Source organism: Leopardus geoffroyi, chromosome B4, assembly GCF_018350155.1.
Source record: "Leopardus geoffroyi isolate Oge1 chromosome B4, O.geoffroyi_Oge1_pat1.0, whole genome shotgun sequence".
NCBI lineage: Eukaryota > Metazoa > Chordata > Mammalia > Carnivora > Felidae > Leopardus > Leopardus geoffroyi.
Genome location: NC_059341.1, coordinates 31,351,987 through 31,357,975, shown reverse-complemented (window position 1 = coordinate 31,357,975; position 5,989 = coordinate 31,351,987). Strand labels below are relative to the sequence as shown.

The following is a 5,989-nucleotide window of genomic DNA, read 5'->3' as shown; positions in this document are numbered from 1 at the left end:
CACACAATCCAAAGCAGGCTCCAGGCTCTGAGCTGTCAGCAGAGCCCGATGCGGGTCTCGAACTCTGGAACTGCGAGATCATGACCTGAGCTGAAGTTGGACTCTTAACCAGCTGAGCCACCCAGACACCCTTCAGCATGCATTTTATTTTGTTTTAATTGAAAATTTTTTTTTTATTTTAATGTTTATTTTTGAGAGAGAGAGAGAGAGATAGAGAGCAAGCAGAGGAGGGGCAGAGAGAGATTGGGAGACAAGAATCTGAAGCAGGCTCCAGGTTCCAAGCTGTCAGCACAGAGCCTGACAGGGGGCTCAAACCCACAAACCACAAGATCATGACCTGAGCTGAAGTCGGTCGCTTAACTGACTCAGCCACCCCGGCACCCTCTGCATGCATTTTAAATGAGAGTGTATTTAGGTGCACAATCTTTATTCAATTTTGGTACTGGGGTAGGGTTAAATAGAAAAACCTGACATTAATTTTTTTTTAATCTGTGAATAATATGATTACATTTGTCCAGCTCAGAATAGCCCGCCATAAAGACTTCTAGAGTATAGAGACCCATTATGTGTGCCTCTTTAGAAAGTACAGTATTTAAATGAAAAGCCAATGTAATGAGACCTGTGAAAGGGTGTGAATGTAAAGGTGCTACTTGTTTCAGATCATCCTGTGAACCCAGGGGTTTGGGTTCTGTCGTGGGAGTTTCCGAGGGTGTTCTTAACTTCCAATGAGTACACGGATATGCATGCCCCAGTGTTCCATGCTGGAAGTGATCTGCTGGGTTAGATCTTTCTGTGCAAACCTTAGAAGGTTTCTGTTCAAAGGTTTTTCTGAATGCATCATTGCTGAGGGAAGGCTGAGAATTGTGCCTTGGCTTTCTCCGGCGAATGTGTACCATTCCCTGTCCTGTGGTAACACCTGTCCCCCAGGCTCACTTAATGTCAGAAATGTTTCAGGTGATTCAGTTGTGTGATACTTGGCAATATGGTGATTGTGTGTGTGTGTGTGTGTGTGTGTGTGTGTGTGTGTGTGTGTTTTAGTAAGGAATGAGAGCTGGTTCATTGTTAGTGATTCAACTTTGAATCAGAAATTTCTCACTTCTCTCTCAAGCTTTTGAATTGCTTTAATTAAAGAGTGTCCTGAAATTGTAAAGTGAGCTTTCATCTGTTTATCTGTGAGAGTTTTAAGCTGATAATGTGTAAGCAGAATAGAAATGCAGAAACAAATTGGGTTCGAGGTTGGTATAATGCTCCATCCCAATTTCGACTTAACTGTTTTAATCCTCACTGTTTTCTTCAGTTGTTTTTTTAATAAGAAATGACATATATTCTGGAATGTAATGATACATTTATGCTAATGTTGATTTCAGTTTATGTATGGAGGATCTATGAAAGGTTTTGTCTGTCCAGTGGGTTCTCCTGGTTCAGGCTGAATGGAGGAGGGAGGAGCAGGAACTTCTGTTCTCCAAAACCTCTTGCTTTCCAGTGACAGGGAATTCAGAATAAAGTAAATGGGAAAGAAGCATGAAAATATGAATGGAATCTGACATCATGAGCATGAGTTTAGCTGCTTGGGTTGCTGATGGAGTAAGAGTCATATCTTGGTTATTAGGAATGCAGGCAGTGATTTCTTGGAAAAATTTTTTTTTTTTGTTAATAAATTGGTGGCATTTGAGAGTAAGAAGCCGAGATGATTGAAGGAGGGTAGGATCATACTGTGTGCCAGTGGTTGATGAACCAGGGATGTACTTCGTCGGTAGTTTGCTGAACAGCGTCCATATTTTCTGCTTTGTAATCCCATGCGAGCAAGGACCATGGTAGTGGTTGCCGAGGTGGTAACAGTGGCTGTGTGTGTGTACGGAAGATTCCTGGTGCCTGGCATACAGACAGTCATAAGAAGGCATTCAGGAAGTATTTGCTGAATGAATAGATGAAGGGATAAACCGAGGAGTTCATTCTGTCATGCAGAAGCAGAGATAAGCTTGTGCAGTACAGTGGCAAGGAAGAGGCAAGGATTCTGTGTCAGGAAGAGCTTCCTACAGTCAGAGCTGTCAAAGATTACTGGAGCAAGCCAGGGGAGGGAGGGAGTTCAAGAAGAGGGCATGGTGAATATCGTAGAGGGCACTCTAAGATTTTCAATGGGTAGTTAAACCAGATGATTTGAAATGCTATTTAGATTCTGAGACTCCATTAAATATTTGAACATCTACTGTTCCTGTAACAATGTGTGAGTCACAGGGCGATGTGTAGTGGGGGGAGATTCAGGAATGTGAACATGATTAAAAGAACAAAAACAAAATTCAACTGAGTAGGGACACCTGGGTGGCTCAGTCAGTTAAGCGTCTGACCCTTGATTTCAGCTCAGGTCATGATCTTGGGGTTTGTGGGTTTGAGCCCTGTGTCAGGCTCTGCACTGATGGCGTGGAGCCTGCTTGAGATTCTCTCTCTGCCCCTCTCCCATGTGCTCTCTCTCTCTCTTTCAAAATAAATAAATAAACTTAAAAAAATTCAACTGAATAAATTTTAAATATCTTATTGGCTTTATTCAATGATTCATGAATTGGGCAGTATCCCATTCAGACGAGAGAAACTGTAATTAAGTAAGATATTAAGTCCTGGTTTGGTGATGTGGTCTTAGTACAAGTGACTCCATTTTGGGCCTGTTGCCTCTCTTTACAAAAATTTTTTTTAATGTTTATTTATTTTTGAGACAGAGAGGGGGAGACAGACAGAAAGACAGGCAGACAGAGCATGAGCAGGGGAGGGTCAGAGAAAGGGGGAGACAGAGAATCCGAAGCAGGCCCCAGACTCCAAGCTGTCAGCACACAGCCTGACGTGGGGCTCAAACCCACGAACCACAAGATCATGACCTGAGCTGAAGTTGGAAGTGTAACCACTGAGCCACCCAGGCAACCCCCCTCTTTTTTTTTTTAAACAGTTGAGATACCTACATATGCTTGGGTATTACCAATCCCACTGTGGTGGTAAAATATAAATTAAAAAATAAAATTTAGAAAATAACAGACTATAAATAGATAATGAAATTCAGAATACTTAAACCGTTCATTCATTCATTCATTCATTCAATGAGTATTTGAGTGCCAATAAACATTGTAGGTGCCAGCATCTTCTTTGTAGCTGGACAGAACAGCAAAATCCAGGAAGGGTTGGAGTTGAGTCAGATCCTAAAGTGTTTGTAGACAGGCAGTGAGGGGTGTGGAGTAGGAAGAACTGGGTTACAGGACTGGTGAGGCATTCTGGGAGGCAATAGCAGACTTTGGGAGAGTGGTAGCAAGTAGCAGCCTCCAGAAAGGAGGCTGGAGCCATATTGTGGTTGGTCTGCAATATTAGTCTAGCAGTGAGGTGTGAAACATGTGATTGAATATGGAGGATGAGGTGTGCATGGCTTAAGTGGGTTTGAAAGTGAACGCCTCTGCCAGACAGAAATGTGGAGTAGGTGAAAAATGATGTGATCTTAGGCATGGAGTGTTTAATATTTTGGAGATCCAACTGGAAATAGCCAGTCATGGAGATACCATACCTAAAAAGACATTTGAAGTTTTGAAATGTCATCTGTTTTGAAATGGCTCATCTATTTGCTGATTTAAACATACATTTAGTTCGTTTTGGGTCTGTTCTTTTCTGGGTCCATTTTCTTTTAAAATAGATTCACAGGCATTTACCAGAGCACTATTCTTCCTTTTCTGTGATGTCACTTTCCCATTTCTACATGAATTGTGACTACTTTGTCACTGTTACGGAAGTGTTCTCACATGCCAGCTTCACTGGTGCAAGATGTCACTTCATGTCACCAAGAGTTGTGAAAAGCTATTTTAAGTGAGGTGGAAAATTTTGGGTTTTAAAGGACTCACTGAATTTTCAGACAAACTAAGGATTTCTAAAGAACTTGGACATTTGTGCATTCTGTAATGTTGGGAGTTTGTAGGTTAAACGGCTTTGGATTTTATTCTGTTCTTTGTTTATAGGTCATTATTAGTGGAACATCATTGAGCCCTTACCAAACAAATAAAATTGTGTGCTAACTTCATAACATTTTAAAATAAAGATTAGGAAGCCTGAATTTTAAGAGGTACAAGAGGAGTTGATTGATGATTGATTGCTCCAGGGTTATGTTTTAGCAAGGTCATAATTTTGAGGGTCCTCTGTTGTAATAATATAATTTTTGCACCAAAAAATATAGTTGAGTACTAGTATTTATAGAGAGGGCATAGTTAATACTTTACAATGTTTTCCTTTTTTATTTATTTTTAATTAGTATTTTTAAATTTTCAGTAAAACTCTGAGCTACACGTGGAGCTTGAACTCATGACCCTGTGATCAAGAGTTGTATGCTCTACTGACTAGGCAGCCAGGTGCCCCTAAAATGTTTTCTTATTAAAAAATGTTTAAAAATTTTTAATATTTATTTATTATTGAGAGACAGAGAGACACAGACCGTGAGCAGGGGAGGGTTAGAGAGAGGGGGGAGACGCAGAATCCAAAGCAGGCTCCAGTCTCCGAGCTGTCAGCACAGAGCCCGACGCAGGGCTCGAACTCACAAACTGCGAGATCATGACCTGAGCTGAAGTCGGACGCTTAACTGACTGAGCCACCCAGGCGCCCCCCAAAAATTTTAAACTAAATCATGTTTCTTGTACATTTTATCCCTCACGATTGCGTCTAAACTAAGAAGTTAAACTGCTTAAAAATAATAATTTAAAGATATAATTTTGATCTCTGCAGGCTCTCTGAGTCCCTGGAATATAGTCTTTTAATCTTTGAAGGTGGCTGTCAGTTTTGTGAATTTAAATTTACAAAACCCATCTTATGAAAACTATTCCCGCCACTCCGTGTTTTGTGCTTTTTCAGTTTGGGAAAAATTTGGTCTTACAGGCTATATTACTAGTTTATTTATAGACAAATTGAAATATACTTAAAACAGTTTCCTTTTAAAAAAGTTAAGTGAAAATATCAACCAGAATTAAAAATGTTTTAAATATTTGTGAGACATTTAGATAATTTGTTAGTAAACTCTATCATTCTTTGTTACTCTTGAACTATATACTTTTCTTTCTTTTTTTTTTTGTCTCACCCTGATTTTCTTTGAACTTTACACTTTTTTATTTCTTTTTCTCTCAGTCTTCTGACTACTCACCGAGAACTTCTTGATATTCTCAAATTTGCAATCTCCAGAGATTCAGCTCTTATTAACTCTTCTTCAGAGCTGGTTCTGAAATAATTTCCCAGAGGTTCCTGCCCCTTCCTGGGAGAGAATTAGTCCTTCTGTCCCAGGCAGTGGAGCAAAAGGAGAGAGGTCATAGACTCAAATGACTTTTATGTTGGTTGACTTAAAAATATCAGTAGCACTGTTTCCAAGAAGAAACAATTTTTAAAGGAGGACAAATGTTTTTTTGTTTTTTTCCCTTCTCCCAATTTAGCTATTTGCCTTTGAGACCTAGATCCGGCTTGCAAATACACACGTACGAGTATGTGTGTGTGAGTGTGCATGTCTTCATGTTTCTGTGTTTATAAACTTTTCCATCCCCTGCGAGGATGGCCTCGCAGTATGTTTTTGGTGATTGCCGTAGTTTCAGTAACTTGTATAAATTGGTTCATGAGCGGGTCTGCCTGACATTATAAACCCGCAGCTTCTGATGCTACATAATTTTAAAAAGCAAATTTAAAATAAAACTTAACAGAGCTTTAAAAGAAGATGCAAAATGGTTTTTGCACATTGACCTGAAATGGCTTACTCCATAAACTCAGAAACTTGAAAGCTGAGTCCATAGACTATTGGACAGAAAACTGTTTTTTAAACCTTTCCTTTATTCTACAGGAAATGAATCTGTTTGCCCTTTTCCTGTGGTGCCATATTGTCTGAATTTTCTTTCTGTCTTACAACAGGCAGAAAAAGTAAGGCCACACATTTGCTAATCCTCTTGATGCTGTGTGCTGCTACGCTGTGGGTTGAATAATTATGATTAATTGTATG

General features: G+C 39.7%; 1 protein-coding gene across 28 annotated transcripts in view; it reads left to right on the top strand.

The window, feature by feature from the left end:
- Positions 1 to 5,989, top strand: part of PARD3 (par-3 family cell polarity regulator) — a 674,940-nt gene that overhangs the window by 184,730 nt on the left and 484,221 nt on the right. The window lies entirely within an intron of this gene.